The following is a 13,586-nucleotide window of genomic DNA, read 5'->3' as shown; positions in this document are numbered from 1 at the left end:
AAAGTCTTCTGCTTTGGGGAGAGGAGGTGAAGTCTGGAGGCTTAAGAAGAATGCATGTTTTCCCTAGGTGGAAAAGAACTCTTCTCAGTGCTCATGTGACCGGAGTGCCCATCTTCCGGTGGATTCTGGCCTTCTGTCTGATGGATTATTGCACAAAGAATTCTGGTCCTCCATCCAATTGGATTAGTCCACAGGGATGTTTTGGATCTCACATTAATAAATGTATAAGCCTGGTGCAGACATGCGCCTGTAATCCCAGTGTTCAGGAGACCGAGGTGGGAGTGAGCCCAGGAGTTTGAGACCAGCCTGGGCCACATAGCAAGACCCTGTCTCTGAAAAGAAAAATGTATAGTTTTGTTGTGATCAGTGAAAGTCCATGAAAAAGGCTATATGCAAATCTCCCAGCAGGTAGATTTGGTTCCAGTTGGTACTCCAATGTTGTCATTCCATCTGCATGAAGAATCCTCCTAATCCTTCCTGAGAAAGTTTTTTTATTTTAATAATCTACTTTAAAAAATTGCTTCTAGAAAGGAACGTGGTCTAATTGAACTCAGATGAATGAGTATACACTGGGATAGTGTAGGGGTGTTCCCTTATCATCCCTGTATAACGAATGTATGCTTTTATATGGAGCTTGTTAATATAGGTAAGTAATAGCTGTACACATTTTTATTTAGTATTCTTATTTAAAATAATTTCCCATGCCAAACCACAGCAAACCCTGCTTGCCACTAAAGAAAGCAATAGCATATCCCTGAAGTTCTGAGATGCTGCCCCCGTAAATACCATATCTGCTCTTTGAAACGTCATAATGATTCCCTAACTAAAACTGACCTCTACTGAATTAAATATTGATTTAATCTATATTCCCTTGGATTCATTCAGTTCAGCTTGCAATAAAGTTTTTGTAGTCTTTGCTTTCTTTCATGCTCTGATGCTCGTTGGAACCGTTAGTCATACAACCGTCCTGTCCTTCCAGACACTGCTCGCACCAGCAACCCCAGAGCCACAGGCCAGCCACTTGGCACATGTTACGGAGCCAAGGTAGCAGGCAGCCTCTAAAAATGGGGTTGGCCCCATCTCTGCACCTTATGTTACCATCCCAGAACAATCTGTGAAAAACTCTTAAGGCTACTTGGCAAGTCCAGATGAACTTGGAAACATACCTGATTTTGATCCAAATTGTTCTATAACTGTGGCCAAGTGGTGTTAGGAGGTGGGCACTTCCTGTCATTAATTTACATCTCTTTCACCTAATGAAGGCAACTATGACTGAGGGTCATGTTAAGAATCTAATGTGACTGGTCTGAAAGAGCTGGTCCCCTCTGTCTGCCTCGCCACCACATTCTCCCTCCTTGCTTCATTCTCAGACTACATCTGTGATTCAGTTGAAGTCCAATCCATTTTTCTCCTAACACTCATGGAGTGACTGTGGATTGGAAAGGCACAGTGTAGGGTGGTGGTCAAGTGCTTTCATGGACTTCTCCTCATTCAAGGTCAGGGTCATCAGTTTTGGACCATTATGTCCCACATCAGGTACATTTAAGTTTATTCATCTGGAAACTGGCAGGCATTTTGGTAAAAGGATGCTTACAGAGAAAGTCATTCGGGCAAACCCCTAGAAGTTATGCCTTTCTTTCAGTGCTCTGGTATTCTGTGTTGTATGCTTGCATATTTACATCATCTGCACATCTTAAATCTAAGATGGTTTTTCACCTGCCCAGAGGTCACATTCAGTCTTCTCTGGTGGCCTTGAACACTGGTATACTCTCCTTTTTTTTTTTTTTTTTTTGAGACAGAGTCTCGCTCTGTCGCCCAGGCTGGAGTGCAGTGGCGCGATCTTGGCTCACTGCAGGCTCCGCCTCCTGGATTCATGCCATTCTCCCGCCTCAGCCCCCTGAGCAGCTGGGATTACGGGCGCCCGCCACACGCCCGGCTAATTTTTTGTATTTTTAGTAGAGACGGAGTTTCACTGTGTTAGCCAGGATGGTCTTCATCTCCTGACCTCGTGGTCCGCCCGCCTCGGCCTCCCAAAGTGCTGGGATTACAGGCATGAGCCACCGCGCCCGGCCGAACACTGGTATACTCTTGAAGCCAAGCAACAGCCCTTACATATATACTATTATGGCTGGATTAGAATTGCCAGAAACTGTTTATGTGTGACCTGTCCCCCTAGTTATCAAAATCACCCAAGTTCATACAGAAATGTATAAGCATGCAGGGAAAAAAATCAGTTCCCTTAGGGGTCACTACTGTTAATCTGTTCAAGTTCCTAAGAGTATCCCTTTTTGTACATTCTTTTCTTTACATAACTGAGTTCTTACTCTGTATATAACTTTATGTTGCTACTTTTTGGTTAATATTATAAGCATTTCCTCATGTCATTATAAGTTCCTTTTCTACAGAAATCTTCAGTATTCTGTCTTATGATATATATCTTAAATCATTTTAACCTGCTTTCTAATTTTGACATTTGAGTTGTTTTCTGATTTTTTTAAACCATTAAATATCAACCTTGAATATCCTTTTACAGATATTATTGTTTAGTTATAAAAAATATTTGCAGGAAAGTTGGGTCCTCATTGGCAGTATAAGAGGGCACCTGTTGTATATCCCCCTCATCAGGAATGAGTTATCAGTTCTTAAGTCTTTGCTAGTTTGTGAGGTGAGAATGGCATCTCATTTTGTTACTGTTTTTATTATTGACCACATCTAGTGTTTTCCTAAATAGAATAGCTGTTGAAGTTTGTCTTTTCTGAATTGTTTGTTCATGTTTTTCCTTTAGGTGAAACTCTCATTTATGATAATAGTGACATTTATGACCTTGGCCCATTTTCCTAGAAAAGTTTATTGGAATGCATAATTTTACATGTATTGTATGCTCTGTAATTGTTAACTCACATAAAAGTGTCCTACGTTTGAGGGGAAGTCAGATGTGGAAGTATCAAAGGGAACACAACTCAAAGTTCTTGTGCGGCTTCTTGGTTGTGACTGCCCCCATCTGGAAAGTTAGCTCTGCCCAGTGGGCGCCCCCCTCCTACCTCACCCACACCTCGTGAGTCCCTCATTGTCACCCTCATCCTGCCCTAGTACTTCTGATTCCACTCTGCCTGTTCAGGGCAGACGAGGTATAGTATAACTTCTATTGTCAGAAGAAGAAGAAAGAGAACGTGTTGGCTCATGGACCCCATGAAGTGCTTCTCACTTGCTTCTCCTCTCCTGATGTTTCTTCTCAGTCTACCTGGCTGACTTCTTTTGCCTGCCCCTTCATCAAGGTCTCTGGGTCATCTTTGGCCCCCTTTTCTCCCTTATCTTTTTGTATCCTCTGGCTTTTCCAGCCCACTCGGTGGCTTTAGCTGCCACTCACAGGCCAGACCCTCTCCTCCAGGTGGAGAACCATCCAGCCAGCTTCCTGTTGGGGTCTTCCCCTGGTGTCCCACTGACATTTTTAGTTTAGCATGCCCCCAAATGAAACTCTCCCTCTCTCTTGACTGGCCCTGTGGCCTGGGTCTCCACTCCCAGTAGAAAGACTTTTTACCCCATCTACCAGAAATCCCTCTTTCCCCCTCTGCCCACATCCCATTGGTTTTATGAATTCCTGTCTGTTCTCCTTCCGTGTTCCTCCTTTTTTAGTCCAGGCTTCACTTTCAGAATGAGTGAATGTCTGTTTTCCCAATTAGATATAGTCTTACACAATGGATAAACTAGATTTCTCTAAAACAAATGAAAATTGATATTTTGCAGAGTATGCTACTTTAATGGAATCTATTTTAAATTCTCTGTATGGAGTGAATTCTCACCTATTAATTTACCATTTATAGAAATTAAGTTTTTGCCTCCTTGCTTGGTTTAAAGCAAAACACACCTTGAATACTGTCTAATGTATATTAGTCATGTGAGTCCCTGGACACTACTTTCTAGTTAAAGGGCTTTTGATTTGAAGACTTGATGTTTTCTTGGGACCTTAATTATTTCCATATTTCAGTATGTGTTGTTTTTTGTTGCATTGGCTTTATCCTTTATTAGCTAGTTTTTCAGCTTACCTCCTAGGGAACTCAGGCAAGAAATACAAATATTTTCATAAGATTCTTTAAGGGAGTAAAATTAATATTTTTGAGATGAAAATATGATGATTTGTCTCCTAAGGATTGGAAGACTTTATTAAGATAGCAAAATATCCTTCCCCAGGGGTAAGTTTTTTTTAGGGCTTATTGGAAATATGGTGCTGGGAAGAATAAAAGGAAATTTAATACCATGGAAGTTGGAAATGGCCCCTGAAATCCAATCCATTTTTAGAACACATATAACACACAATTCCCCAAGATCTGAGACAGCTCAGTTCACTTCCTGAGGCTGTCAGGCTCCTTATGACTGTGACACGGAAAGTTTCCTCAGCACGAATAAGCCACGGCAGTGTTTTATTTGCTGAAAATCTTTCCTATACCTGATGATGGGGCTGCCATTGAGTCTGCCTTCCCTTATCTGTATCGAGTGGCTTTAGTCTGGTACTTTTCTTAGGTTGGGTTCCCCAAAAGCAGATTCTGCAGCAGGGATTCAAGTGCAAGTAGGTGACTTGGGAGGTAAACCTGGAAAACGTTGTTAAGGGAATAGGGGTGTGAAATAGGAGAAGAGAGCCAATAAAGAGATGGCATTGCTGCTGTGGGCAGCTGAGGCTCCATCTCTAGTGAATTCTATGAGACATCCATCAGAATTATCCCAGCTGGGCCAGCAAGTTCTGGGATATGTCCTCTCCAACTCATCTCTGTCATTAACCACTTCTTCTGAGACCAGCACTTAAGGGCCAACTCCTGTTGGGGCCAAAAGAGAGCCCTCAAGCAGAAGTCCTGGGTGCCTGCTGTAAGCATGGGCGGGAACAGGGGCTTCAGGTGCAGCAGTCATGCACAGTGTCTGCCCCTTGCACTGTTGTAAGTTTTCAACACTGATAGACAAGTCTGTCTACGGGAGACACTTCAGTGGTCAGGAAGGAAGCACATGCAGCGATTTCCAATGGAATGTACTTAAAATAGATCAGCGCTTGATCAATACTGGAGTAGATGTAAAAGAGGGAAGAATTTGATACCACTGATCCTGAAATGGGGAATGCAGGGAGAATCTTGGAGAGGTGTCTAAATGTTGCTCCCAAAATGACACATTGTGCCTCAACAGCAAACACTGACAAACCATTATAATCACAATGGGACAACTGAATTGTCAGGGCTCCTTGTAGGGTTGAAATTTCCTCAGAGCTAATCAGCCTACAGAATTATAACTAGGCCCACAAGGAAATTACGGTATTTTTTCCATGCAGTCAGATCTGGAAGAAAACAAAAATCTGACGGAAGTCTGTGGCCAGCCAAGTCTGAATAGAGCTACCTTCATTACTTGGGGAAATTCCTGGGGAAGGAAAGAAGGTGGAATCAGTGCTGTCAGTGGACTTTAAGAATCCTGCTGTGCTGTGTGTTTTCTATTCCTATTTTATTAATGCAGAATCCTTGCTGATACAACATGGGAAATATATCCTAATACCCTATCAGCTCTTCCATTCTTGTCAGGTAGGGGGTGAGGGGATATGATCTGGACAGTACAGCTCTCAAATCACTTAGAGCTATTGTGTGATGCTAGACCAACAGTACCAAAGTGTCCTCGTTCTTGAAGGCTCCCAACCCAGCCATGAGAGGACAAGCAGAGAAGTCACTGCTGCTGTGGTCAACTCATTATATTGGGGACAGAGGAGGGAACAATTTTGCCAGTTGGAGAAGGCATGCTGGAGCCATGACTTAACTGGGCCTTGAAAATGACTAGCTTTTGCCAAGGGATGAAAGAGGGGAATGGCAGTCCTGGCAGAGACAAGTGTGGGCAAAGGCAAAGAGATGCAAAGTGCAGAATGTGGTTAGGAAGTAGTGAGTGGTGTGGGGTGACAGATACATGAGATGGCGAAGTTGTGAAGGTAGGCAGGAGAGGTCACCTTGTGAAAGTCCTGAAAGCTTTGTCCCTGCTTTTACCATTTCTCCCATACGAATGTCCAAAGGCATGCACCATTTGTGGCCAACCCATTTCTGTTGACTCATGTCCAAATTCCCACCAAACATCCTGCCATCGTAGGAACAACTTAGGTGCAGGATGATTAATGGAGCTTGCAGAACTTCTGTGGGGTTCCAAGTCCCAAAGGTGTGGTGTTTGGATAGCGAAACCAACAATTTGTGCTACATGGCTGGTTAGCGATTCTGTATAGCCTGTGATGCTTTGTTGCAGGAGAAATTGACATGCTTTATGCACTTGGACAATATTATACCTGAAATATTTATTGTTTGTTTGCTGTATATTTTCTATCATTCCAACAAGTCCCAAATGTGCTACATTTCTGGAAGTATCTAGCTAGATTTAATAGTACACAGAATTGATCATACTTATTTTTTCCTAATCCCCCCCCACCCCCCGCAGTAGTTCTCTCATAGCATTAGTGTGCTGGTGCCTTTGGCCGTGCCAGAGGAGCATACCTGCTCTTAGAATCCTTCAGTACGTGGATTGAGAAAGGAAACAAAGGAATAAGTTGGCATCAGGTTTCCCCCTTATTACATTAAGCAGCTAAATCCCTTTAGTTGTCTTTGTCTTGTAGATGCCAGGGCCCTTGGCTTCCAAAGGTTAGCTAAAAAAATCACTGACATGAGGCAGATTGATTAATAGGAGGAAAGGCATACAAATTTATTAAACATGTATACATCAGTGCCTTCAGAATGAAGACCCAAAGATACAGGGGAAATTGTCCATTTTTGTGCATAGGTTCAACAGAGTATGAACAGGCATGTAGATATATGACTGGACAGGAGGGTATGATCTAATGCTAATAGCTTGAGTGGGGAAACCTAGCCTGTCTAGATTCCTCTTGGCCTCTCTGGGCATGCATTCCTTTCTTCTGGGTGTGGGGCAGGACCCTCTCTGTGATGAGGGTCTTAGGACCTACAGTCAAAAAAGGTAGGTCAGATAATTTCTTTAAGGCCAGTTTTTACATAGAACATTTTTGGGTTTCATGGCTGGCTTTTGGGAAGGAGGGTTCTGGCTTCTATAACCCGCCTTGGGGAAATGGGATTCTAGTTTCTGTGGCCTGACTTGGAAGAATGGGACTGAGACATAGGAGGACAGGAGAAAGAGAATAACTTCATGTTTCTAAGGCTGCTGCTAGGCCTTCGTTTTGGGATGTTGTTTTCTGAGCCCCAACAGTCTTTTATTTCTGATTGAATAGATACCTTGTTAGAGGGAAAGAGAGCTGAAGGTGGTGTCCAGGGCCTGGAGCCATTTCTCAGGGTGAATTAGGAGCAGGAGCTGAAGTGACCTCCAGATGCAAACCTAGGAACCCCCAGGACAGTAGGTCCAATTACCATCTTACCAAGTCTTGGACTGACTGATCTCTTGGCTCCTTAAATTTAAAATTGCCCTTAAGATTTGATGTTCAGCTATTCTCAAAAAGGCTCCCCAAATGACTTTGCTATGGAATTCTTCCAAGAAGTTACCTTGTTTATTTCTTAGACCAGTGTACTCACAATTCCTTAGAAATTTCTACTTCCTCTTTTATCATTTATGAGGTGTTTTTTCCCACGGAATTCCCCGTTCCTCTAGATTCACTTTTATTCCATCCTTTGAAATTGCAGTTAGGCTTCCAGGAGATGTTTCCCTGATGATTTTACAATGTAAGATAAAGGTTTAAAAATATTTGACACCCTAGATGGAATGGTAGGATGTTTTGAGTCCAAGTTAGTAAATTGGCCACTGACTGCTGTGTGTCTTTTGGTGAATCACCATTGTTTAGTGAATGAGGTAAGAATCACTAATTCTAAGAAACTGTTTCAGCAGCAAGATAAAAATAAATTCTCTCTATTCCCTTTGTCAGTCAGTCTTTCCCGTATGAGAATAAATACAGAAGTATGGCCGGGCATGGTGGCTGATGCCTGTAATCCCAGTACTTTGGGTGGCCGAGATGGGCAGATCACTTGAGATCAGGAGTTCTAGACCAGCCTGGCCAACATGGCAAAACCTCATGTCTACCAAAAATACAAAAATTAGCTGAGCCTGGTGGCAGGCACCTGTAATCCCAGCCATTTAGAGGGCTAAGGCAAGAGAATTTCTTGAACCCGGGAGGCGCAGATTGCAGTGAGCCGAGATCACACCACTACACTCCAGCTTGGGCAACAGAGTGAGAATCCATCTCAAAAATAAAAATAAAAATAAAAATAAATAAAACAGAATTAAAGAGGATCCTTTTTCAGTCTCATGTTCAGCATCCAGTATCTCCCTGTGCCTTCACTGCATTCCGGCACTCTCTCTCTCTCCACACATAGGGACTATTGTGGAATTTGGGCCCTGAATTTAGACGGTTCTTGACTGTCCTTGGTCTTGTGAGAGCTCTCTTCATAACAGCCTGAATCCTTGGTTTGAGTTTGCCCTCGTCTCATGAATCTTCACCCACTATTGGGATCATCATGTTCTCATGACCAGAGTGTTAGTTCAATGTGTTCCGTGCCATGGCTTTTGAAAGTGGAGAACCTGGTTGTGAAGATGGATGAGCCTTTTCTTTTCAAAGGAGCAAAAAATTGTATGGCAGGCTCCAGATTGGTGGCCAACAGGCAGGTAAGAAGTAGCGTGGTTTGCTCGTGGTCCAGTAGCCTGTGTGCAAGCTTGGCCTCCTGATCCACTATGGGTTATGTTATTGTTACTGAATTTCAAATGTGGAATTTATTCATAGTGAATTGTAACATTTATTCTGTAGGAATCAAGACTTCTGTCAATGCTCAGAAACACTGTACCTGAAGAAAACGACCCCCAGGTTTTTGCATATAACTTCTAGGAAAGTTTTTCAAGGATCAAGATGATTTTGAGTGGAAGTTGCTTAATGTCTAGTTACTGGAGCGATGCACTGTGGTGACCTTTAGAGTCATAACCCCAACTCAGGAATTGCCATATTGTGTGCTACTTCCACATATTGGAAGGTATTTTAGACATGGATGCAATGTTTATGGGACATGTTTTAAGGCAGCAAGACAAAATATGCTCAACTGGAAGTGTTCTAAAAATCCAGAGCTCATGACCAGACTTTCCAAAATGGTGTTACAGGAAAGTGGTCTTCCTCTGCTTCTATAAACTTACTCATGATGAAAGAAAATTGAGCAGAATTTATTGTTATTGGAGGACTACTCAGAGTCTTCAGCACGCCAACATGTGTTGTGGCTCTTCAAGGGGATACAGGATTCAGTGTCTCTCCCGGGATTGATCTCAGAGCACCTATGGCCCTGCCCCAGAACTCCTATAACTCTGACCCAGTTGGGGAGATGCTGACATGTGGTAGATTAAAAATGTTACACATTCTTTTTCACTCTTCCCATTAATAACTGGAGTCTTATTTCCCTACCCCTTGGGTCTGGACTGGCCTTTTGACTTGCCTTCACGGCTCAAATGTGGCAGAAGTGTTGTGTAAGTTCTAGAGTCTCAGCCTCAGAAGGTCTGACTACTTCCACTTTCACCTTCTTGGAACTCTGCTCTGAGACCTCTGTGTAAGGATGCCAGTCTCGCCCCAGAAGGATGAGGGGCCTGCAGAGGAGAGCCAAGGTTCCCCCGTTGGCAGGCAGCATTCATGGCCAGACATGTGAAGGAAGCCTTTGTGGGCCTTCCTGCACAGCTGACCTAGCTGAAAGCCATCGTGAGCCAGCCCAGGAGAAACCAGCAGAGGAACAGCCAGGCATTTTAAGCTCTGAAATGTTAAGGCACTTTGTTACTCAACAGTAGTTAACAGATACAACCAACATAAACAGTATCACCCAATAAAAATGCTGACACAAGACAGAAAAATACAATTTTTTATCTAATCTGATACTTTCTAGGAAGCTTTTCTGATTTAAAACTAACTTTCTGGATAGGACTTTTCCAGAAACCTGAATCAGGTGAATAGTTAACAAGCACATAATATGTTTGGCATATGAGGAACTGCACAGAAAATGGCATTTAATCCCAGGGTGGGTGATCCAGCATAAGTCTGCCAGTGCTGCCTAGGAAAGTTGAGGGGAGCTGAGGGAGAAGTTCTGGCCTTCACAGCTGCCCCACAGCAACAGCTTCCAAAGAGCCGACAGCTACTTGTGAGGGTGACCGGTGTCACTTAGGGCTCATTCTGACAGCTGAATAATTAGATTTACACAGACATGGCTGTGGATACGGCCCATCTGCTCTGTTTGCTGACCAGCTGTGGGATGGGAGACCTTTCCAGTGTTCCTTTCATAGACCAAGTTTAATTATTACTGGCTCCAGGGACAAATCTGATTAGCAGATGTCACAGGGGGTCTGTTTTCAGCAGGCCCTTGGTGAGATGCGGAAATGTGAGAGGGCCTCTGGTGAGCACTCCCCACTGAGGTTGGACAGGCGAGTGCCTGGGACTGGGCCTGGGCCAGCACCAGCTCCTTGGATACATCATCCACTCCCTTCTCCGCGTGGAGCTCTTTACATGGAAGTGCGGACTGTAGCTTATGTACTGTAGCTGGCAGGCCTGTGCCAGAGTCACTGCATTGCCACATCCAGGCCTTAAAATACAACACTCAGAGCCAAGGATCGTGACAGTCATACTACAGCCATGCTGGCCACAGTGAGTTGGGAAGAACCAGAAGGACGTTGCAGTCATGGGAGTTGGACCTGGAAAAGACCCACTTGGTCATGATGGCTCTTCCTCCGACGCGGCCTGATCATTCCCTCGGGATCCTCTGGAGTGCTTTGTAAAATCTGTTTCCGAATGACTCAGGCTGGGAGTCTTCCAGCCATTCCCTGGGAAGATGTAGCGGCCTTTCCTGAGGAGGAAATATTTTCTTCACGATGGGTTGGGATATTTTGTTGGTTGGCTCCAGCCCCAACCCTCCTGGCCAGTCTCCCTCAGACCACCCTGAACAGGCCCCCTGTACCTCTTGGGTTCCCGCAGTGAGATCTATGTCATGCTTCCGCGGAGCGGCAGTTAAACCGAGGAGGCGGGGCCTGCTTCCTAGTCCTGGTGCTTTCCGAAGCGATGACTTTCTCCAGCTGCTTTGTTATTCTCATCCCCGCCTCTGAATTTCTCAATTTTTTTTTTGTCCCTGTTAATATTTCGTATGTGGCCAGGCGCGGTGGCTCAAGCCTGTAATCCCAGCACTTTGGGAGGCCGAGACGGGCGGATCACAAGGTCAGGAGATCGAGACCATCCTGGCTAACACGGTGAAACCCCGTCTCTACTAAAAAATACAAAAAACTAGCTGGGCGAGGTGGCGGCGCCTGTAGTCCCAGCTACTCGGGAGGCTGAGGCAGGAGAATGGCGTGAACCTGGGAGGCGGAGCTTGCAGTGGGCTGAGATCCAGCCACAGCACTCCAGCCTGGGTGACAGAGCGAGACTCTGTCTCAAAAAAAAAAAAAAAAAAATTTCGTATGTGTGGAAACTGTACTGGTACTTCCCAGACATTGTAAGGACTGTGTATTCCACCATGAGAAAGGCATTTTCATTGGAAATTATTTTAAAATTTTGGTGAGGTTTTGATAGATTGGATTGACCTTGGTTTCCATGCCACTGCTCGGTGAGAATAAAGAACTGTAAATGCACTATGGCTCCTCCAGAAACCCAGAGTAATGATATCAGATGTCACGTATGCTGGCTGGCACAGCCACGTAAACATTGTGGTCCTAGGGCATTGCTTTTGGGGAGTTGATGTAACTCAACGTGTAGTCAGTAAAACAAAGAAAGGAAGGGTTTGTGTGTCTGCCCGGCCCACAGCCACGTTGGGAACATTTAGGAAGCACGAGATTGTGGTTTGTGGGCTCTGCCTCTGTTGTTACTGATGCAGCCGTGAGATGAAAAGCAGGAGTGCCCCGGTGAGCCTCTTAGGGTTCAGGCTGAGTGGCATTTGTAGGCCATAAGATGGAAACTTGGAAGAGTGAGTGGTTTAGATCAGTGCCCTTCTGAGCATGCTCCACAGAGTGTTCCACTTTCTAGGGACATTTTAGGAGCTACCGGGAGGTGATGGGGGGCCAAGGGGACCCTCCTCAGCCCCCTACTTTGTGTGTGTGTGTGTTTTTTTTTTTTAACCAGTACAGCTCTGCTTTCATCTGTTTCATATGCAGAACTGGGGTTGTTTGTCAGATTCTGTTTTATAAACAGTGTTTCATGCTCAAAAAGAAAGTTTGCAAACCACAGGTTCAGAGGACTGACTTCTAATAAAAACAAACAGAGAGAAACCTCTTTAGCCAGACAACTAATGATTACATTTCTGGGATCTGCATCGATCAATTCACAGACATTTGGAAGCAGCCAAAAGCAAAGCACTAAACAAATAGATGTTTCTGTGTGACTAGTATGTCATCAAGAAACCCATAGTCAATATAAACAGAACATGCAGACTGTGACCTCTAAGTAGCAAGGAGGCAGGAAGCCAGTTCTAGTCGTATGTGCAGGTGATTCTGCCAGATTGTGGTGTTCTAAGTAAGCACCAGCAAGTCCTGGAGTCGAGGTTACTGAGAATCATGTGATAAAAACTGTCGTTTATGGAGAGCTTTCCATTTGTTGATCACTGTCCCTTGGATGCACTGCTCATCCTACAAAATGTAGGTTCTATTATTATTCCTGTTTCACGCATGGGGAAGCTGAGGCTTGAGGTTGAGTGGTTTGCCCAAGGATAAAGTAGTGGAGGTGGGGATAGGTCCTCTCGGCTAGAGCCGATGCCCTCGCATGCAGTGCTGCCGTGTCCCCATCATGGTTTTGGTGAGCGGAGTGCCTAAGCATAGCTACTTTGAAAAGTGTCTTTCTTGCCAGAGATACAGCTTTATGATCAATCCACTCAAAAATTGTCCCGTATAAGTTGAAATTTAATGTTGCATATAAATGATCCTTATTGTAGAAAAGAGAATATAGAGAAAATAAGCCAGCAGTATAATCTTAACAATGTGTGCAAAAACTATTCAGACATGTACAGCTCTGAAAGTGTGCGTTTGTGCTTGGGTTTAATGGCTCACAGACAGTCACTCCAGAGTTTTTAGTGGTAGCATAGAAATTAGAACTCTCGAGGCCACAGCAGCAAGTAACATGACCAAGGTATAGGAGAGTAACCTTTTCACAGGTTTTAAGTTTTAAAATTTGGCGTATTTTTCTCAGATTGCATCTTAGTTTCTCCATTTCAGCCTCTGTATCATGGCCTTAGCTAAAGGCTGAGAAGTAAGGATGAGTCTCTTTTTGAGGATCTGCCCTTGACTGACTTCATGCCCTTCCAAATGTATATGAATCAGTGTCTTATTCTTTATTCTGGCCAATAAGATTGTTCAGGCGAGTGTCTTAGATTCTGCAGAAAGTTCTCTGTGGTCAGTTGACTCTGTTGGAACAAAGTAGGTCTCCTAAAGAGTGAATTTAACAGCCATTTAGGTTTGTTTTGATAGGTGCATTTGGAAAAGCTGGGACTGCTTGAGAAACTATTTCACAGCACATCCAGGTGGCTTGAATGATCTGCCTCCATGCATCACACCAAGTCTTTTTAAACAAGATGAAAGCTGTAGTGAGTTTGTCTCATGGAGCAAGTGAGGCCCTCAGGGAGAAACATGAACTT

General features: G+C 44.1%; 1 protein-coding gene across 1 annotated transcript in view; it reads left to right on the top strand.

The window, feature by feature from the left end:
- Window positions 1–13,586, top strand: part of LHFPL2 (LHFPL tetraspan subfamily member 2) — a 165,793-nt gene that overhangs the window by 84,304 nt on the left and 67,903 nt on the right. The gene's annotated exons all lie outside the window — the stretch shown is intronic.

Source organism: Piliocolobus tephrosceles, chromosome 4 (genome assembly GCF_002776525.5).
Source record: "Piliocolobus tephrosceles isolate RC106 chromosome 4, ASM277652v3, whole genome shotgun sequence".
Classification (NCBI taxonomy): Eukaryota; Metazoa; Chordata; class Mammalia; order Primates; family Cercopithecidae; genus Piliocolobus; species Piliocolobus tephrosceles.
The sequence above is the reverse complement of the archived record's forward strand: the minus strand, read 5'-3'. Positions and strand labels throughout refer to the sequence as shown.